This window comes from Lontra canadensis, unplaced genomic scaffold, assembly GCF_010015895.1.
Source record: "Lontra canadensis isolate GAN:19392208 unplaced genomic scaffold, GSC_riverotter_1.0 scaffold1, whole genome shotgun sequence".
Classification (NCBI taxonomy): domain Eukaryota; kingdom Metazoa; phylum Chordata; class Mammalia; order Carnivora; family Mustelidae; genus Lontra; species Lontra canadensis.
Genome location: NW_022630995.1, coordinates 66,561,018 through 66,583,480, shown reverse-complemented (window position 1 = coordinate 66,583,480; position 22,463 = coordinate 66,561,018). Strand labels below are relative to the sequence as shown.

At 42.8% G+C, this 22,463-nt stretch overlaps 1 protein-coding gene across 4 annotated transcripts in view; it reads left to right on the top strand.

The window, feature by feature from the left end:
- NSD2 (nuclear receptor binding SET domain protein 2) overlaps positions 1 to 22,463 on the top strand; it is a 92,870-nt gene that overhangs the window by 5,645 nt on the left and 64,762 nt on the right. The window contains exon 2 of one of the 4 annotated variants that reach the window (XM_032856352.1): positions 7,219 to 7,291. The exons of the other annotated variants lie outside the window; for them this stretch is intronic. The gene's annotated coding sequence lies outside the window, so the exon portion shown is untranslated. The remainder of the gene's footprint in view (positions 1 to 7,218; positions 7,292 to 22,463) is intronic. 4 annotated transcript variants of the gene reach the window in all.

Genomic DNA, 22,463 nt, shown 5'->3' with positions numbered 1-22,463 from the left:
ATCTTTGTTGGTTATTCCTTTGTGGCTGTACTGAGATCTCATTGTTTGGCTGCTGCGGCTCTGGTGATGAGCTGGGCTCTGTCCCATGGGTCTTCGTGCTGTTGCTTCTTCCTCGCTTATCCCGTTTCGTGCTGCTGTGCTCCTCTCATGGCCCAGCCTTTCATTGCCACGGTGTTGCCCACCCTGCACCCAGAGCACTTGATATGGGGTTTTTGGTTTGTTTTGTTTGTTTTTTTCCTCCCAAGTTTGTCGTTTTTTTAGGAGTGTTGGACCCTGTCAAGACAGTACATCATGTGAGTTTTGCCCCTCCCTCTGCTCTGGGTTGTGAGTTGTTCAAGGAGAGGGCCTTCTGACTTGTCTTCTGGTCTTTGAATAGTGCACAGAAGTACTCTGTTAATAAGCAGAGATAGGTTTTGAGTCTTCTGTTTTCCTAAAGTGTTTTGTTCCATAAAAATTTGAATTCCTAGATTTAAAGAATTCAAATATATGTTAGAAATAAGAGGTTTCGGTTTTGCTTCCCCTGAAAGATTTGGAGTTGGTGCCATCTGGGTAAAGCTTTTCTCTGTATGGCTTTGAGCCTTGAATATTCTTTACCTCTTATTGAATCCTCACAGCAGGAAACTGAATCCCAAAGATATTAAGTAATGACCCAAAGTCAAGGCTGTAAGTGATTAGAACTCCTGCAAGGCCTGACCTTTGATTCTGTACTCTGGGAACTTACTTGTTCTGCCTCTCAGGGGACATTTTAACATAAGGCTATCTATACATGTTTAGGAAGGTGGGCTATTATGTTTTTGTTAGTCGGTATGGTGGTGTACTTCTTTCTAACATTTCTTCATTCACTGAGTGTCGGCTGGGTTCCAGTGATGAGCCAGAGTCTATGTCCTTTATCCCATGGAGTTTACAGACTGGTGAGGGGGATGAAACCAGGGAGACCGTGGACAAAGATCATGTCTTTGAAAATCCTGTGAAATAGTCTTGCCAAATAATTGGACCTCATTCTGATCAAGGTTCTATGTCCAACAACCAATTTACGGGAAGTAATAGGGGAAAGGAACACATTATACTATACCACAGGATCGTCATCAGCAGCAGAACTCAAAACTTGGGAAACCTACAAGTCCAGTAACCTGATCTCTTCAACAGGGAACAAAATTGTACTGTGGAGGGCTTAGTTGTGTCCCAGACAGGCCAGTTAGAGACATGGCTAAACATCACCTTTGATATTTGAGACACTTAGGAATTGGAACACTGACTAGATTTGTCATTAAGGAATTTTTTTTTTTAAAGATTTTATTTATTTATTTGTCAGAGAGAGCGCGAGAGTGAGAGCAAGCACAGGCAGACAGAGTGGCAGGCAGAGTCAGAGGGAGAAGCAGGCTCCCCGCTGAGCAAGGAGCCCGATGCGGGACTCTATCCCAGGACGCTGGGATCATGACCTGAGCTGAAGGCAGCCGCCCAACCAACTGAGCCACCCAGGCGTCCCTATTAAGGAATTTTTTTAAAGATTTTATTTATTTATTTGACAGAGAGAGAGAGACAGGGCATACAGGCAGGGGGAGTGGGAGAGGGAGAAGCAGGCTTCCCACTGGGTAGGGAGCCTGATGTGGGACTCAGTCTCAGGACCTGGGGATCATGACCTGAGCCGAAGGCAGATGTTTAACGACTGAGCCAATAGGCACCTCAAGGAATTTCTTTTTTTCTTAGCTGTCCTAATGTTCTGTTATGTTAAAAGAATTTGAGGAGTGCCTGGCTGTCTCAGGCGGTGGAGCGTGGGACTCTTGATCTCTGCGTCCTGAGTTCAAGCCCCATGTTGGGTGTAGTAGAGCTTACTTTAAAAAAAAAAAAAAAAAGAAAAAGAAAAGAAAAGAAAAGAATTTGTAACTTTTAGAGACACATACAGCTACTTACCTATGAAATGATACAACATCTGGGATTTGCTTCACCATTTTATGAAGAGGGGGTAGTGAGTGTGTGGTTGGATCAGGACTGGCCTAGGTTGATGGGTACACGGGACTATACCTATTCTGTCTACCTTTATGTATATTTGGAATGCTCCATAACAAAAAGGGAAAAAAAAAGTCACAAAGGAAAGGTTGAATGCATCTAGTAGCATCTGCAGGGAGATTGTATGTAACTGGGGACTCAGTACACTTGGTAGAGGTAGGCACGAGTATTCTGGAGGAGGGAGCAGTCCGTGCAAACAAAGACCCTGGGATAGAAGCGGAAAGGGGACCAGTTTGGCTAGAGCAGAAGGTGAAGGGAACTGTGTGCCAAACAAGGCTGTAGAGGGGAGGGTGCAGATGTTTTGGGGCTGTATTAAGGATTTTCACCGTAAGATGTGAAGCCCTTGAAGGGTTTTAAGGAAAGGTGGGCTGTGTGTGTGAGATAAGCATTGATTTGTTTTGGGAAGTGCATTTTTCAGAGTTTTCTGTAGAGTCGGTAATGAGAGTAAGCTTAGGGGAGAGTGAAGAGTTGGGTACAGGAGACCATGCTGCGGTTACTACTGTTTGTCTGCACTGGGAGTTTTCTGGTCACCCTTGTTTGGAGGCCTTGTAGGATTGAGCAGTTTTGCCCCCTGGATTGTAGTATGGCTATGTTATTTGCTTTGGACAATGACAAGTGACCTTTCACTTCGACTGGAAGATCTGAAAGATGTATGCTTTGTTGTATTTTCTTTTTCTTTTTCTTTTTTTTTTTTTTAGAAACTTTTAAAAAAGATTTTATTTATTTAACAGAGAAAGAGAGAGAGAGAGAGATCGATCACAAGTAGGCAGAGAGGCGGTGGGGGGGGGGGAAGCAGGCTCCCCGCCAAGCAGAGAGCCTGACTTGGGGCTGGATCCCGGGACCCTGAGATCATGACCCGAGCTGAAGGTAGAGGCCCAATCCACTGAGCCACCCAGGTGCCCCATGCTTTGTTGCATTTTCTTTTCCTGATTCGAACTGTAGAAGCAGACAGATACATGCTGTACACAAGAAAGAAACCTTTGGGCGGAGCCGAGAACAAGTGACTGCTTTGGGGCTTGTTATTGCTGCACAGCATAGTGCAGTGGGTCTCAACATCTGGTTCCCAGACTGGCAGCATCAATCACCTGGGAACTTGTTAGAAATGCAGATTTGCAGGCCTGCCCTTGACCTACTGAGTCATAAGCTCTGGAGTGGGGTCCAGCAGTCTGTGTGCAAATGAGCTTTTCATGTGATTCTGTCGCATTCTACTTTGAGAAGAACTGCCTCTGAGTTTGCTAATTGATAAGCCAGTTAGGAGTTTGTGGTGTTAGTCTGGTGAAGGATGGTGGTGGCGGGCTACCTCTGAGACTGTGGGTGTGGAGGGAAGTAGGTAGGTTTAGGTAGGAAGGATTCTGGCTGGAATAAAACTGGTAAGGCTTGTTGTTGGGGATGTGGGAGATGGTGAGGGGAGAGATGTTAGGGATGGCCCCTGTGTTTTTGTCTGACAACACTGGATGGCTGTACCGTTCACTGTCTAGACAAAATATTCTTTTGTAAGCATTTATATTTACTTCAGTTTCAGGGCTCAGAAACAGAAAAGTCTATTAAGGAATCTTTAAAATTTTTTTTTTTACTTCTTTGCTCAAATGTCAGTTTCTCAGTGAAGCCGGCATTGCTCCCCCATTTGAACTTGTTCCATGTGTGCTCCCCTGATCCCCTCTGTTTTTATCCACAATAGTCATTACCTTGTTTATTGTACCCCACCTGACCTCCCCTCTTGAGTGGAAGCTTCTTGAGGCAGGACACTGGTCTCTAGTTCCCTTCTGTAACCCTGGAATCATGTTGCACCTATAAGTGCCCAGTGTATTTGAGCTGAATGGACTATTGCCTGTTGAGGTATGGGCACTGACTGCTGTCCCCGTGGCCAGATCAGAGAGCTGCAGCACGCTTTGGGTACATGGGTGATAAGGAGAGCCTGCGGCTGACTTAGAAGTGCTCTGGTTTTGGTCTGTGTGACTGGGGTGTTTCTGAGCATGTCTGGGGTCTGGTGATGAGGCCCCTTTACTCTTATCTCTTCAGATTCTTTCATGTAATGGTCTGAGGTGGAGGCATGAGCTGGCTCGAGAACTCGGAGGAGCTGTCTGACTTCAGACAGCCTGGTCTTCCCCAGGTGGGAGGAAAAAGCGTGTTTTGTTGGCAGCAGCAGTACCCAGAATGAAAGCTGAATGTTAGGTCTTTCTCTCTTGTTCTGTATTTGAAATTGTATACTTTATCTGTGGAACATGAGTTGGGATTATGCATCATGCTAACAGTTTATTGGATTCTTTTAGTTCTGAAATTTGTATAAAAGGGTATTTGTTTTTTAAAATTCAACTGCTTATAACTTCTTTGAGAAAAAAAAATTATAGTGATTCTTGTTTGTCCTACCTTTGGAGGCTAAGCTCCTGTGCATTTCTCAGATACCAGAATGCTCCTGGCTGCTTTAGGAATCTGTGTGAATTAGCAGATTATATCGGTAACAGGCCGAAGCAGGGTGGCCCCCAGTGCCCCACTGTCAGGCCCCTGCCGTGGTTGAGTGCAGTGTCATTGCGGGTGACCTCCTGGTTCTGAAGAAAGAGTAACAGAAGACCTCATTGATCATTACCGTCTCTACTTCTTTTGGAGAGGGCCACTGATTATTTTTGTTGGTTGATAAACTTCTGAGATAGAGGATATCTGTGTCTTGATGGCCCATTAAAAGTGAACATATGTTTTAATAGGAATTTGCTCTTTACATTCTGCCTCTCCAGGACTCCCAAGGTGACTCCTTGGGGCCAAGCATAAAGAACACTGGTTTCACACACCAGGTGTGCCCCTGGTGTTGGAGTGGAGCTGGTGGTCTCTCAAACCTGGCTTCTGTTCTTGGTTGAGCCCTCTTTGTGGGCTGTCCTTCACCCGTAGAGGCCACTGCTGCTTCCCTTAGTCTTCACCAACTACTTTTCTTGTTCTCTGCTATCGGCCGAGATCTTGGAGCTGATTATTTGTAGCTGCCCAAATCCTGGCACCACCTCACCTCTCCCCTCCATTTGTGAGTTTTGGGCACAGGAGTGATGGGCAGAGTATGATGTACAGAAACTGAGTTGTGAGTCCCATCCTAGATTCTATAGAAATCTTTATTTTCAAGAATGTACAAATTATTGACATCGTTAAGGCAAAATGGAAAGCTTAATTATCAAAAAAATACATTCTGTGAAAAATTTGTATGATAACAGATAATGGAAACATAATCATAACCCCACCAACCAAAATGTTTATGGATATTTTTGATTTATCTTTTCCTTTATCAAACTGAACCATTTACCCTAAAAGCAGTATGTTCTGTGAGGGTCGTAACAAAAGATAACCGTCCTCTGCTTTGCTCACTCTGCTTCCCTATTCCACGAGGCAGCTGCCCTACTCTTTTAGCTATTTCTTGTATCTCTCTGTACTTTAGAAAAATGACTTTTTTTATTTTGCTGACTTGAGAACTTTCTTTTTTTTTTTTTTAAGATTTTATTTATTTATTTGACAGATATCACAAGTAGGCAGAGAGGCAGGCAGAGAGAGAGGAGGAAGCAGGCTCCCTGCTGAGCAGAGAGCCTGATGTGGGGCTCTATCCCAGAACCCTGAGATCATGACCTGAGCTGAAGGCAGAGGCTTTAACCCACTGAGCCCCCAGGTGCCCCGAGAACTTTCTGATTTATATATATTGTGTGTCATGTTCATCATTGGGAGATAAGGATTTAACTTTCTTATTCCCCTGTCCTCCTGCTTTACCTTCCCTGCTTCTTCTCAACATTGTGGTATTTTGGTCCTCTCTTTCTATGTAATAAGCTATTACAGAACTCAGTGGCTGAAAATATAGCATTTACAGGTTTTGCAGTCTGGACATAGTATGCCACAGTTATCTTGTTTCTGCCGTAGGGACTGTTTCATTCATTTCGCTGGCACGCTGGTATTGGCTGTTGGCTGACTGCAGGCCTCAGTTCTCGCCAGAAGCCATGAAGCTGCTTGGGCTTCCTCACAGCATGGTGGAAGGAGGTGAGCCCTGCCAGTCCTTTCAAGGGATCAGCTGGCCCTGGTGTGGCATCACTTTTGTCATGTTCTCTCAGGAAAAGCAGTCACAGGCCCAGGCCAGATGAAAGAGTGTGGAAACCTAAGACATTTCTTTGTTGGGGTGGAGTGAGAGAGAATTTTTGACTATCTTTAATCCACCACAGTTTTATAACAATTTCTGGTTTAAATGAATATTTACCAGCTATTATATTGTTCAGCTAAATCATACACTATGAGTGATATTTATTTTCTTATATGACTTGTTTTCCTAGTGGAAATAATTATGTTATTTTTCTGTTTGCTTAGTTTTCCATGCATCTATTGGTAATTCAGTCCCAGGTTTTCTACATGAACCATTTAAAAAGCCTTTTGTGATGGTCAGTTACACTCTGTCACTTGCATGTTTTTCTCTTGGTGACCTTGGAGCTGTTTGTCTTCCTGCTGCAGACTGGACTCCTCCATAGGCCTGTGGCACAGCTGCACATTCTTTTTTATTTTTTATTTTTTCCTTTTTTTAAAAGATTGGTTTATTTATTTTAGTGACAGAGAGAGGAGAGAGGGGCAGAGGAAGAAAAAGAAACTCAAGCAGACTCTGTGTTGAGCACTGAGTTTGATGCGGGGCTCGATCTCCTGACCCTGAGTTGAGACCTGAGCTGAAACCAAGAGTTGGATGCTTAAATGACTGCACCGTCTGTGTGCCCCACAGCTGCCCATTCTTTTTTTTTTTTTTTTTTTTAAGATTTTATTTATTTATTTGACGGACAGAGATCACAAGCAGGCAGAGAAGCAGGCAGAGAGAGAGATAGGAGGAAACAGACTCTCTGCTGAGCAGAGAGCCCGATGCGGGGCTCGATCCCAGGACCTGGGATCATGACCTGAGCTGAAGGCAGAGGCTTTAACCCACTGAGCCACCCAGGCGCCCCACAGCTGCCCATTCTTATCTTCTGAGGTCGACCCCCCCCATTTCCTGGGTGTCATGTTTTTTGTGATTTACTTTCATGTTTTGGTGATATACCTTCTGTTGGTTATCTTAGAATGTGTGGGAGGCAACATTTTTTGAGACTTAGCATGCCAAAACCATTTCTTACATTGGTTGATAGCTTGGCTAGGTATATAATTTGGATTCGAAATAATTTTCTCAATTTGAATGCATTGCTTCAGTATTTTGGGGTTTTCCATGTGAATTTTCTCTTTTAGGAAAGCTGGTGCTTTCTGGGTCTCTGATTCTTCACATGTGACCTGTTGTTTCCCCACCCCCACCCCAAACCAGGTGGGTCTCCTTTGCATTTGTTATGCTGACACTTGATGGGTCTTTTCGACTTTCTGATTCTGGGACATTGAGTTATTTCTTTCATAATTAAAAAAATCTTTTTCTTTAAGATTTTCTTCATTTGAGAGAGAGCACAAAGAGGAGCAGACTCCCCACTGAGCAGGGACATGGGCACCCTTATTGTCAAGATTAAAAAAAAATGGGGGTAGTGCCTGGGTGGCTCAGTCAGTTAAGTGTCTCACTCTTGATTTTGGCTGAGGTCATGATCTCAGGGTCCTGGGATCGATTGGCTGAGGTCATGATCTCAGGGTCCTGGGATTGAGCTCCCAGTCAGGCTCGGTGCTTGGCGTGGAGTCTGCTTGAGATTCTCTCTCTCCCCCTGACCCTCCCCCCCACTTTCATGCGTTCTCTCTCTCTCTGTCAATAAATAAATAAAATCTTTATTTTTATGTTTTTAAAATGTTTTATTTATTTGACAGAATGAGAGAGAGAGTGAACACAAGCAAGGAGAGTGGGAGAGGGAGAATCAGTCTCCCTGGGGAGCAGAGAGCCCAAGTCAGTCTCAATCCCAGAACCCTGGGATCATGACCTGAGTTGAAGGCAGATGGTTAACCAGCTTAGCCACCCAGGCACTCTCCCAGTAACCTTTTATTTATTTATTTTTATTTTTATTTTTTTTTAAAGATTTTGTTTATTTATTTGACAGAGATCACAAGTAGGCAGAGAGACAGTCAGAGAGAGAGGAAGGGAAGCAGGCTCCCCTCTGAGCAGAGCCCGATGCAGGGCTCGATCCCAGGACCCTGGGATCACGACTGGGCCGAAGGCAGAGGCTTTAACCCACCGAGCCACCCAGGCACCCCTATTTTTATTTTTTTTAAAGATATTTTATTTATTTGATAGAGAGCAAGAGAGGGAATACAAGCAGGGGGCGTGGGAGAGGGAGAAGCAGGCTTCCTGCTGAACTGGGAGCCCGATGCAGGGCCCAGTCCCAGGACTTCGGGATCATGACCTGAGCTGAAGACGGATACTTAACCACTGAGCCTCCCAGGCGCCCCAGTAACCTTTAAAAAAAAAAATTTAATTCTGGTATAGCTTACATACGGTGTTACATTAATTTCAAGTGTATAGTATAAACTCTGTGTGGTAAGTATGCTTAAGATTTGCTTTCTTAACGGGAGCCTGGGTGGCTCAGTGGGTTAAAGCCTTTGCCTTCGGCTCAGGTCATAATCCCAGGGTCCTGGGATAGAGTCCTGCATCAGGCTTTCTGCTCAGCAGGGAGCCTGCTTCTCCGTCTCTCTCTCTCTCTCTGCCTACTTGTGATCTCTGTCTGTCAAATAAATAAATAAAATCTTAAAAAAAAAAAAAAGATTTGCTTTCTTAGCAAATTTCAAGTATGATACAGTATTACTAACTCTAGTCACCATGCTGTGTATTTTATCTTTAGAACTTATGAATGAAAGTTCGTGTTCTTTGGCCATTGTCCTTGCATTTCCCCCAGCCCCTGGCATCTACTGTTCTACGTTTTTTGAGTAGAGTTTGACTTTGTCTTCTTTTATTCTTCTTTAGATTCCATATATAGGTGGGACTGTGCAGTGTTTGCCTTTGTCTGTCTAGCTTATTTCAGTTAGCATAATGTCTTCTGGGTTGCAAATGGCAGAATTTCCTTTTCTTTTCTTTTTTTTTTTCAATTGGTTGAGTAATATTCTATTGCATGTATCTGCTGTATTTTCTTCATCCACCCATTCACTGAAGGACACAGTGGTTGTCTTTTTTTTTTTTTTTTTTTAAGAATTTATTTATTTATTTGATGGATAGAGATCACAAGTAAGCAGAGAGGCAGGCAGAGAGAGAGGGGGGAAGCAGGCTCCCTGCTGAGCAGAGAGCCCTATGTGGGGCTCTATCTCAGGACCCTGAGATCATGACCTGAGCCAAAGGCCTAGGATTAACCCACTGAGCCACCCAGGCGCCCCACAGCGGGTGTCTTCATGCCTTGGCATAAATAATGCTGCAGAAAACGAAGGGATGCAGATATTTCTTTGAGATAGCAATTTTGTTTCTTTCAGATAAATGTTTTGAAGTGGGGTTGGTGGATCATATGGTATTTCTGTTTTTAATTTTTTTTTAAAATATTTTATTTATTTATTTGACAGACAGATCAGAAGTAGGCAGAGGCAGGCAGAGAGAGAGAGAGAGGAGGAAGCAGGCTCCCCGCTAAGCAGAGAGCCCGATGCGGGGCTCGATCCCAGGACTCCGGGATCATGACCTGAGCCGAAGGCAGAGGCTTTAACCCACTGAGCCACCCAGGCGCCCCTGTTTTTAATTTTTTAAAAAAGATTTACTTATTTGAGAGAGGTAGAACATGGGTGCATGAGCATATGAGTGGGGGGAGGGGCAGAGGAAGAGCATCCCCAGGCAGAGTCCCTGCTGAACATAGAGCCTGACATGGGGCTTGAACTCACAACCTATGAGATCATGACCTGAGCTGAAACCAAGAGTCAGATGCTCAACCCACTGAGCTGCCCAGTTTTTTGAGGAACCTCCGTACTGTTTCCATAGTGGCTGCACCCACTTACCTTCCCACCAACAGGGCACGAGTGTCCCTTTTCTCCAGGTCCTGGCCAACACCTGTTGTTTCTTGTCTCTTTGATGAGGGTCATCCTGACGGTGGTGGGGGGGGTGAGGTGACTGTGGATTTGATTTGCATTTCCCTGATGATGACGGATGTTGAGGATCTTTTTAAGTACCTATTGGCCATCTGCATGTCTTCTTTGGGAAACTGTTCAGAGGTCTTTCATAATTTTTAAAGTCTTCTGTTTCTTTTTGGAACTCTTATCACGTGGATGTATTGTCAGGATGATCTTCAGATTCTCTTTTTCTCTCTTATGTTTCTCCTTTCCTTTCTCTTCCTCTTTCCTCCTTACTCTTCCCTATGCCTGCTTTCCTCCCTCCCCTCTTCTACTCCCTCCCTGCTCCCTCTCCTTTCTTCTCCCTTCTCCCTCCTTCTGTCCTTCCTCTTCTCCTTTTGGCAAGACTGTAGGATGTTTTGTCTCTTTATGTCCCTTCAGCAGTTGTGGAATGCAACTATAGAGAGTGCTATAATTTTTAACTATTTTGGAAATATTTTTACATTTTCATAGTGTTCCTTTAAAATTTAAAGAAGAACTTAGATAATATATTCTCATGCTTCAGAATTAAAAAGTAGAGTGTGCAGATCTCTCTACCACTTCATTCCTGAGCTGTCTCACTCACCTCCTTAGAGGCGACAGTGTAGCTGGAGGTAGACAGAGCGTACTTAAGTGGGAAGGAGTGAGTCTGATTTAACTACCAAGGGAATGTACGCTGAGGTTTCTCTCCTTCCCAGCATTATGTGTTCCTCTGAGTTTCTGGTTTTCTTTTGCTTTTTAAAATTCTTGTTTCTCCAAAAAAAAAAAAAAAAAAAAAAATAATTAATTAATTAATTAAAAATAAATAAATAAAATTCTTGTTTCTCACTGTGAGGTTTCTCCAATGCCTGATTGCCCTCTTCAGCAAAGGCTCATTGTTAAGATGGAGGTCCAGAAGTTGACGGAAGGTCTGTGGGTGGGGGGCTTTATTGAAGGCTGATTGGTCAGGACCCCACTGTCAGTCTCAGTAGGGGTCTCACCCTGAATCATGGTAGGTCTGGCTGCCTCTTAGAATTCACTGCTGGACTTCCATGGAAACTTGCTGCTTTGAGCGCCCCTCCCCCGTGGGTTGTGACCCCCTGATGTGCCCTGTCCCTAATCTAAACTCCGGTCTTTGTCAGGCTGGGGCAGGGCTGGGACTGCATGTTATCTGTACTTAGGGTTTTTGTAGCAGATGCCACTGCTCTATTCAGTGAATTATCCTTATGCTTTAGGTATATTTTAGAAGGAAAAGAGGAAAATATTTTACAGGTAAGTGAGCAGTACAACTTAATGTTTAATATCTTTGCCGTTCAACAAAAATTTGATATTTAGAAAATTGAGATAAAATTCACATACCATAAAATTCAGCATTTAAAGCCGTTTTAAGGTTTATATTTCAGTGGGGCTTTTTTGCTTTTTTGTTTGCTCAGTATGTTCTCAGTGTTACACAACCATCACCACTGTCTAATTCTTGAATATTTTCATCATCCTACTATGAAGGTCCATACTCATTAGCAGTCCCTCCCTGTTCCCTCTCATCCCCTGGCTCCTCTACTTTTATTTCTCTGCAGATGTGCCTGTTCTGGACATTTTGTAGAAATAGAATCCTATGATATGTGGCCTTTTGTGACTGGCTTCTCTCACTCCACATTCAGGATTTCATTCCTTTTTGTGGCTAAGTATTAACAATGTATGGGCAGAGCATATTTCTTTTATTAGTTTTATCAGTTGCTGGATATTTGGGTTGTTTTTTGCTTTTATGAGTAGTGCTGCTGTGAAGATTTTTTTTTTTTTTTTGAGATTTTATTTATTAGAGCATGAGTCAGGAGGAGGGGCAGAGCGAGAGGGAGAAGTAGGCTCTCTGTTGAGCAGGGAGCCCAACACGGGGCTCGATCCCAGGACCCCAGGATCATGACCTGAGCTGAAGGCAGATGCTTCACCAACTGAGCCATCAGGCGCACCTGCTATGAAGATTCCTGTACAAGTTTTTATATGAATATATGTTTTCAATTCTCTCTTGGGTGGATACCTAGGATTGGAATTGCTGGGTCATGGGAACTGTTTGCTTAACTTTTTGAAGATCTGCTGGACTGTTTTCTACAGCAGCTATGCCATTTTTCATCCCCACTAGCAGTGTATGAGGGGCCCAAAGATTTGACCTATTACATTTAGAATATATAGAGTAAAAACCAGTAATGGGACCAAGGAAGATACCATAGGGAGAGAAGCAGCAGCGATGGGTAGGCCCAAGGCTAATACAGAGACCTGCCTCTGGCTCTAAGCTTTTTTGCAGCCAAAACAAAACAAGAAACAGGTCAGTTTCAGAAAGTCCTTACTGTCTTACATGCATTTCTGCAGGAAAAACAAAACTTTTCCTGTGTATTCTAGATTCTGAATTCTGTATAATCTCTTTCATAAGGGAATTCTTATGATGGAGTCATGGAGTGGCTGGTGCCCTCGACTGTTGCTTTATGGTAAACTGTTCTGATTTCATTGTTCTTCACATGGAGTTCTTTGATAGGAGGTTGGTTGGAGGTCTTGTCATCCAGTGAAGGCAGGACCAAAATACATTCCAGGTGGGTGAGTACGACATGTTAGAAGACAAGGGAACATTGAGGGAGGTGCATATGTCCATGCAAATCTTATTTATATACTTGGGTTTTCCAGTTAAGTCTCTCTTTTGCCCTTAGATGAGTGACTCAAGAGCTTGGTCCCTCTTCTGGCTTGGTTCTGGTGACTGTCCTGAGGCCTCACTGCTGCCCCAGCATTAAGACCTCTCCACTGTGGCTCTCTGCTCAGTTGGATTCGCAGAATGAACAGAGCCGGCTGCAGCGGCACATGCAAGCAATTGGGAGTGGGCGCGGTGGGGGGCGGGGCGGAAATGAACTTTGGTGATTGCTTAGCTCTGTGCTCTAGGAAGGACATTCTTCCTGCCATCTTCTGCCTTTCCCCCCCATCTTTCTCCTTCCTCTTTTCCGTAACTTGTATATCTGTATTGTAAGATCTCTCTCTCCTCTAGAATATTAGCTCCACAAGAATAAGGAATGTGCTTTATTTGTTGCTGCTGGTCTGGTATTCAGTAAATAGTTTTGAATGGTGATTGTTTTCTACGTAACCTTCCCCCTTTTTCTGAGAGCGGTGCCCCTTCATTCACACTGGCCACCCCTCCTCTATTCCATGTGTCCCTGAAGGGGTGCCCAGCCGTACCAGCTGTCCAGTCTGTCAGGTCATGTTAAATGTATTCTGCGAAATGTAAAGAGTTAATTACATAATTCTTTAGAGTTTATTACAAACGGCAGAGATATGACGCTTAAGCTCTCCACACTTGCTCCCCTTGGAAAGCCACGGGTAGCTCTCAGCTGCTAATTTTTTTTTTTTTTTTTAAAGATTTTATTTTTATTTATTTGACAGAGAGAGATCACAGTAGACAGAGGCAGGCAGAGAGAGAGAGAGAGGGAAGCAGGCTCCCCACTGAGCAGAGAGCCCGATGCGGGACTCGATCCCAGGATCCTGAGATCATGACCCGAGCCGAAGGCAGCAGCCTAACCCACTGAGCCACCCAGGCGTCCCTCAGCTGCTAATTTTTGTTTTAACCTCCATCTTTTTCATTTTTCACTGTTTTGGTGTTTTCTTTCCTTCTTACAGTGATCACATGCTACATAACGTTATTAAAAGACATTTTGACAGGGAGAATGTTTTTGACCAAGAGAGCTCCCTTTAAGCACAGCACGCCTCTGAGACCGCTTTGGTTCTTCCCGTGAGCTCCCCAACTCCAACTCGTGCTCCTCTGTTGCCTTTGTCCCTGTGGATTCACACTGGTTTTGTAATTCCTTTACTGTCATTTTAATTGAGATTTCTAGAAGGAGTACAGATAAATGTGAGAAAGGGAACCTCACATTCTTTTTAAATATAAAAATTGTTTTTAGAATGACCACTCTCCTTTTTGCATCTTGTTCTTCTGGGTTTATGTTCCTGCTACTGTGCTGCTTTCAGCATTTCTTTTGTGAAAGGGATCTGTATATTAAACCCCCTTTGTCTTGGTGTGTCTGAAAATATATTTGACTGCACATTTGAATGATAATTTCTTTTTTTAATTGTAAATTTTTTTTTAATTGTAAATTTTTTTTAAGGTTTTATTTATTTAGTTGACAGAAACACAGCTAGAGAGGGAACACAAGCAGGGGCAGAGGGAGAGGGAGAAGCAGGTTTCCTGCCGAACAGGGAGCCTGATGCGGGGCTCGATCCCAGGACCCTGGGATCATGACCTGAGCCAAAGGCAGACGCTTAATGACTGAGCCGTCCAGGCGTCCCTATAATTTCCTTTTTTTTTTTTTTTTAAGATTATTTATTTATTTATTTGAGCGAACGAGCGAGAGAGAGAGAGAGAGAGAGAGACAGGGATAGAGGAAACATGAGCAGGGGCAGAGGGAGAAGGAGAAGCAGGCTTCTCGCCAAGCAGGGGGCCCGATGCGGGGCTCGAACCTAGGACTCTGGGATTGTGACCTAGCTGAAGGCAGACAGCTGGGCCACCCAGGCACCCTTGAACGATAATTTCAATGGGAAATTATTTTCCCTTAACACTTAAAGACTCCACCATGTTTGCCTCTGTTGAGGCAAACAAGGGCCTGAGCTACTGTTTGTCATGCTGAAGTCTGGCAGTTAACTTATTTTTTATGGATTTTAATATTTTCTTTTTATCCTTCATGTTCTTTAGTTTCAATATGGTGTATCCAAATATTTTTTAATTTATCTTGCTCAGAGCCCTGGGTGCTCTTTGAATCTGAATACATGATTTCCTTTCATCTCTGGAAAAATTTCCAGCAGTACGCCTTTGAAATTGCCTTTCCCCCATCCTCCTTAGTCTTTCCTAGAACTCCATTGGAATGAAAGCTCCCTGGGGGCAGAGTATCATTTCTTTTATTGATGGCAACATATACATAACATAAAATTTACAGTTTTAACCATTTTTAGGTGTGCAGTTCAGTGGTATTAAGTACATTTACACTACTGTGTAAGCATTACCACCATCCATCTGCAGAACCTTTTCATCTTCCCAAACTGAAATTCTGTCCTCATTAAACACTAACTCCCTATTCCTTCTCCCGTTTTCTTACAACCAGCATTCTATTTTTTTGTCTCTATGAACTTGATTACTCTAGGTACTTCATATAGGTGGAATCATACAGTATTTGTCCTTTTGCAACTGGCTTCTTTCACCTGGCATAATGTTTTCAAGGTCCATCCATGTTGTAGCATGTAGGAATTTATTACTCTCTAAGGTTGTAATTTCTTTTGTATGTATATACTATATTTTGTTGGTCCATTCCTCTGTTGATGGACACTTGGATTGCTTCCATCTTTTAGGTATTATGAATAATACTGCTGTCTTTGTTGGAATACAAATATCTGTTTGAGTCTCTGCTTTAAATTCTTTTGGATGGGCAAGATTAACTTTTTTGGAGCAGTTTTAGATTCACAGCAAGATTGAGGGGAAGGTTCAGAGATTTCCTGTATATCCTCTGTCCCCACATAAGCTTAGTGTCCCTGTGTTCAACATTCTCTCCCAGAGTGGTACCTTTGTACAACTTATGAGATATGGCACAATCCCCAAAGTTCATAGTTTACATCAGGGTTCACTTGTTGTTGTACATTCTATGATTTTGGACAAATGTGTAATGACAGGTATCCACCATTGTAGTATCATACAGAGTAGTTCCTCTGCTGTAAAAATCCTCTTTGTTCTGCCTTTTCATCCCTCTCTACTAGCAGCTACTGATCTTTTTACTGTTTCTGTTGTTTTTTTTGCCTTTTTAGAAGGTCCTAGAGTTGGAATCATGCAATGTGTAGTCTTTTCTTAAATAATATGCTTTTAAAGTTCTTCCATGTCTTTTCGTGGCTTAATAGCTCCTTTCTTCCTTCTTTCTTTCTTTGCTTTTTTTCCTTTCTTTCTTTTTTTTAAAGATTTTATTTATTTATTTGAGAGAGGGAGAGAGAGAGAGAGAATAAACATGGGGAAAGGGTAGAGGGAGAAGCAGAGTCTCCACTGAGCAAGGAGCCCAATATGGGACTCAATCCCAGGACCCTGGGATTATGACCTGAGCCGAAGGCAGAGGCTTTAACCCACTGAGCCACCCAGGTGCCCCCCAGAAGATACTTTTTTAAAAAAAAGATGTTATTTATTTATTTATTTATTTATTTATTTTTTAAGATTTTATTTATTTATTTGACCGAGAGAGATCACAAGTAGGCAGAGAGGCAGGCAGAGAGAGAGGAGGAAGCAGGCTCCCCGCTGAGCAGAGAGCCCAATGTGGGGCTTGATCCCAGGACCCCGAGATCATGACCCGAGCTGAAGGCAGAGGCTTAACCCACTGAGCCACCCAGGCGCCCCAAGACGTTATTTATTTGACAGACAGAGATCACAAGTAGGCAGAGAGGCAGGCAGAGAGAGTGAGAGGAAGGGAAGCAGGCTCCCTGCTCAGCAGAGAGTCCGATGCGGGGCTCGATCCCAGGACCCTGAGACCATGACCTCAGCCGAAGGCAGAGGCTAACCCCACTGAGCCACCCAGGCGCCCCAGAAGATACTTTTTAAAATGAAGCACAGCTTATCAATTATTTCTTTCATGGATTGTGCCTTTAGTGTCATATATGAAAGGTCACTGCCAAACCATGGTCATCTAGGTTTTCTCTTGTGTTATCTTCTAGGAGTTTTGTAGTTTTTTAATTTCACATTTAGGTCTATGATCCATTTTGGGTTAATTTCTGTGAAGGTCATAAGGTCTGTGTCTAGGTTCATTTTTTAAAAAGATTTTATTTATTTGTCAGAAGGAGAGAGAGAGAGAGAGAAAGCACAAGCACGGGGAGCAGCAGGCAGAGGGAGAAGCCGGCTCCCCGCTGAGCAAGGAGCCTGATGCAGGACTTGATCCCAGGACCCTGGGGTCCTGACCTGAGCGTTAGGCAGGAGCTTAATCAACTGAGCCACCCAGGTGTCCCTAGATTCATTTTTTAAAACGATTTATTTATTTGAGAGAGTGAGAGAGAGAGGGCATTGGGGGAGGGAAGAGGGAGAGGGAGATAAGCAGACTCCTCCCAGAGCATGGAGCCTGACATGGGACTTGATCCCAGGACCCTGAGATCATGACCTAAGCAGAATCGGATGCCCAACAAACTGAGCCACGTAGGCACCCCTAGATTCACTTTTTTTTTTGGCATGTGGATGTCCTGTTGTTACAGCCCCATTTGTAGAAAGGCTGTCTTAGCTTCTTGTATTGTCTTTCCTCTTTTGTCAAAGATTGATTGACTATATTTATAAGGGTTTATTTCTGGTCTATCTATTCTGTTGAACATTTATCTTTTATTTTGCCAATGTGACACTACCTTTGTTAGCGTACCTTCTTAATAGTAAACCTAGAAGTCAGTTAGTGTCAGTTCTTAAACTTTGTTACTCTCTTTCAATACTCTGTTGGCTATTCTGAGTCTTTTGTTTCCCCATATAAACTTGAGAATCAGTTTGTCGATATCCACAAAAGAACTTACTGGGATTTTGAGTGGGATTTCATTTAACCTATAGATCAAGTTGGGAAGAACTGATATCTTGCTAATACTGAGTCCTCCTATCCATGAGCGTGGATTTATTTGGTTCTTTGATTTTATTTATCAGAGTTTTGTAGTTTTTCTTCTATAGGTCTTGTACATATAAAATTTTGTTAGATCTGTTTCTGAGTATGTAATTTTTTGGAGTGCTAATGTGAGTGGTGGTTTTAATTTCAAATTCTACTTGTTTATTGCTGGTGTGTAGGGAAGTGATTAGCTTTTGTATATTAGCATGGTATCCTATAACCTCGCTATGAATACTTATTAGTTCCAGGAACTTTTCTGATTCTTTCAGATTTTCTGCAGAGATGATCATGTCATCTGTGAACAAAAGTTTTTTATCTTTCTTCCCAATCTGTATATTTGTATTTCCTATTCTTGTCTTTTTGCACTAGCTACAATGGCAGAATGTTTTTAATCCTCTTTTGTTCAGTGATATAACCCCAGCACATAAGATTTCAGTGTTTGGCACATCATAGGCACTCTATAAATTTTAGAAAGAATGAAACATGCATGTTGTATCTCTTAATCCCTCTTAAATATTTTTCATCTCTTTATCAGCTGTATGCCTTGGTGATTTGTTCACATTTATCTTCTAATTTATTAACTTATGTGTAGCTGTGGTTATTCTGCTATATTCAACTCAGCTATTTTAATTTCATTGCCCATTTTTCTTTTCCAAACATGCAAATTATGAGAAAAATAATTTCATTTTCTTATTCTGTGGAAGGACACCCTTCCATATTACGCTATGCTTAGCTCCTCGGGTGTTCCTCCCTATTGGTGATAGCTTTGTGTGCTGTGTAATCTCGGTCGTATAGTTCACTTCAGCAGAGAGGTCTTCCATGCATGCTCTGGGCTGTAGAAGCTCCCCCTGAGTAGTTTCCAGCTTCCCTTTGCAGGGCCCTATCAGCATCATTCATTCTGGACCCATTTTTACATCAATTTCTTGGCTCAGGATTTGAGGCCTCACAGCCTCCGAGGCAGATTTCTCAAGAGTGATTCTGTCTCGCCGGTCTTCTCTGGTGGGTATTTGCTGAGGGCTCTGCCCTGCACTTGCCACTGGCTTAGATGGTGAAGGCACTGTGACAGTAGACATTCTGGTCTGCTCTGGGTGTTGCCTGCTCTTCCTCCTCCACGTTTAGAACTACCCTATGAAGTCAGTTGGTCCTCTGTCCACAGCATGTGGAGTGTGGATGAGAGGGTGTTGTCATCTGCACAGTTGGTAAGCATTGGAGCCCAGATTACGGCAGAGGCAGTGGTGTCTACGCTGTGCCCCAAGCCACTCTAGCTGGCTGCTCTCCATGCCCTTCTTACCCGCTGTAGGCTCCGTGTGGGGAGCCAGGAGGCCCAAGTCCTTGCTTTGCACCTTGGCTCTATATTCCACCTGCCAAGCCCAGCTTTGAAAGTGTGGGGTTCTGCCCCTGGCAGTCTCTGTCCTATGAGGCCAATTGCTGTTTCCTTTTCATTTCTGGGCCTGGAGAACTGCTTTGAATTAGGTGATAGAGCTAACTTTTTTTTTTTTTTTTAAGATTTTATTTATTTATTTGACAGAGATCACAAGTAGGCAGAGAAGCAGGCAGAGAGAGAGGAAGGGAAGCAGGCCCCCCACTGAGCAGAGAGCCCGATGTGGGACTCGATCCCAGGACCCTGAGATCATGACCTGAGCCAAAGGCAGCGGCTTAACCCACTGAGCCACCCAGGTGCCCGATAGAGCTAACTTTTAAAAGAATTTGACCACCTTCATCAGAAATCTCCTGTAATGTGTTAACATGGTGATGTAACATTAATAGAGGTCCTGATATTGAATCATAATTTTGGGGTAGATCCTCTTTGGTATCTTATTTTAGTGTAGTAATATCTGGGTTTGATTTACTTATGTTTTATAATATTTATAGTATTTTTTTTATAATTTTATTTTTTATAAACATATATATATATATATATATTTTTTTTTTCCCCCCCCAGGGGTACAGGTCTGTGAATCTCCACGTTTACAAACTTCACAGCACTCACCATAGCACATACCCTACGCAATGTCCATTTATAGTATTTTTTTAGTGCTCATGATCCATAGATCTTTTTTGGACTCATTTTTTCTGGTTTTGGTATAAGAGTTATGCTAGCCTTCTAAGTTTTCAGAAACTTTTCATTATTTTCTGTCTTAGAGTAATTTAAAGTTTTTTTTTTTTTCATTTGTTTATTTTTTAATTTAAGTAATCTATACCTAGTGTGGGAATTGATTGCAGGACCCCAGGTCAAGAGTCACATGCTTCTCCAGCTGAGCCAGCCAGGTGTCCCAGTATTCTTGGAGTAACAGGAATGATATATTTGTGTGATGCATAATACACGACAATTGAAAGGACAGCTCCACTCATATATATCAATGTGGGGAAGTAAAGATACATTGATTGATTAAGTTGCAGAGTAAAGGTGTAGTATGATAGCATTTATAGAAACACAAACCCCGTGAAACAATTCTGTCAGTGGATATATACCATAGACTGGAGGAATGCGTGGTGAATTTGAGATGGGAATTGTCTCTGAGGGAGACTGAATGGAACTTATGCTTCAAGAGCAGGCTGACATCATCTTTGTTTTATTTGTTCACTCCTCAAACCCAGACCTCTGGGAGGCAGTACCTGGGGCTAGACTGCTGCTGCCCCCCTGCCTTCCAGCTTTATGGCTTGGGTGTCATAGTCCCTGCACCTGTGAAATGGAATCTCAGTGCCTGCCTCACAGTGTTGTGAGAACACAAAACTCCAGCAAGCTGCAAAAGGCATTTCTTTGGTGGTAGGCAGTCTGAGGACCACACAGTAAGCATTAAATACTTAATTCGTAGTTGCTGCTATCTGGAGTTCTCTACCCCCTCAACACCCCCCATATAAAACAGACTTGAAGCAAATGTGGCAAAATGCTAACATACTGTCATTTTGGAGTGATGGATTTTATCCTGTTGTGCTTTGTGCTTTTCTACACTGAAAAACTTAACTCCCTTCTCCAGTGTAAGAACAATTGCTAAGAGTAGCCAGTGAAATTCTCTGGGCTTTTCTTCTGTGGTTATTGGGCTTTTCAGGTTTTCTACCCCTTGGTTAGGTTTTGTGTTTTTCTTGAAATGCTAGACAAAGTGTAAGATTTTCTAATTTATTGGTGTAACTTTGGTAACAGACTCTTAGAAAGATAAAACTAAGTGGTCAGTGACTTTCACTGGTATGGAGGCCAGTCATCTCTGGAACCCCCCCTTGCCTTAAAGAGTTCTCACAGGTAGAATCCGGGGAAATAAGCAGCCCACAGTCAGATTAGTAGGGAAAAGAGACAAAACACACAAAGAAAAAGCATCACAAATGAAAAAAAACAAATAAAACCCAGTAGTAAAAACAGTCTTGCAAAGTCTACATATTTAAGACAATTATATATATATATATATATATATTTTTTTTTTAAGATTTTATTTATTTATTTGTCAGAGAGAGAGAGAGAGAGAGAGAGCGCGCGAGCGAGAGAACACAAGCAGGCAGAGCTGCAGGCAGAGGCAGAGGCAGAGAGAGAAGCAGGCTCCCTACTGAGTAAGGAGCCCGATGCGGGACTCGATCCCAGGATCCTGGGATCATGACCTGAGCTGAAGGCAGCGGCTTAACCAACTGAGCCACCCAGGCGTCCCTAAGACAATTATATTTAATATATTTAAGAATTTAAAATAAACTTGAAAATACCAACAGGAGCAACCAATCTTTTTTTGTTGGTGTTGTTAAGATTTTATTTTTATTTATTTGACAGAGAGATCACAAGTAGACAGAGAAGCAGGCAGAGAGAGAAGGGGAAGCAGGCTCCCCGCTGAGTAGAGAGCCCGATGTGGGGCTCGATCCCAGGATCCTGAGATCATGACCTGAACCGAAGGCTGAGGCTTAACCCACTGAGCCACCCAGGCGCCCTAGGAACAACCAATCTTGAAAAGTGTGGTTCACACACAGGTTGTGATTCACATGAACCTAGGCTTGGGATCAAATCCTGGCCCCATGACTTATAGCCTTGTGATCCTGGGTACATTCTAAGAGAAGCTAGAAACCGGAATTTTTGTGTGAAACGTTCCAAGCTTTAACTCTTGGCAGCTAAACTCTTTATTTATTAGCTCTACTTCTTAGCATTATTATTATTATTTTTTAAGATTTTATTTATGTATTTGGCAGAGAGGCAGGCAGGGAGAGGGGGGAAGCAGGCTCCCTGCCAAGCAGAGAGCCCGATGCGGGGCTCAATCCCAGGACCCTGAGATCACAACCCAAGCTGAAGGCAGAGGCCTAACGCACTGAGCCACCCAGGCGCCCCTTAGCATTATTTTCTTAGCAGCTACCCTAACTAGGATTGCGGTTTGCACATGTAACTCATCATGCTCTACTTAGAGTTATTACACTACTCACTGAAATAAAAGATTCTTGCAACTGTCTAGATTACTTCCTTTCCCATGCTACAGTTGTCATATATTGTAACAAGTTATAGTCCCAATAATCTTATAAATTTTGCTTTAGTTACATGAATTTTAAACTTAAGAACAAATACTTTTTTTTTTTTTTAAAGATTTTATTTATTTACTTGACAGATCACAAGTAGACAGAGAGGCAGGCAGAGGGGGAGGGGAAGCAGTCTCCCTGCTGAGCAGAGAACCCAGTGCAGGGCTTGAGTCCAGAACCCGAGATCATGACCTGAACCGAAGGCAGAGGCTTAACCCACTGAGCCACCCAGGTGCCCCACCCAGGTGCCCCAACAAATAGTCTTTTATGTTTATCAGTATATTCAACATTTCTGGTGTCTTCCATTTCTTCTTAAAGATCCAGTTTCAGTCGGATCTTATTTCTCTTCAACCTGAAGAAATTCTTTTAGTATGTCTTGTATAGATCTGCTGTTAACTTTAAATAGTTTGTATTTCTTTTAAAATAGCATTT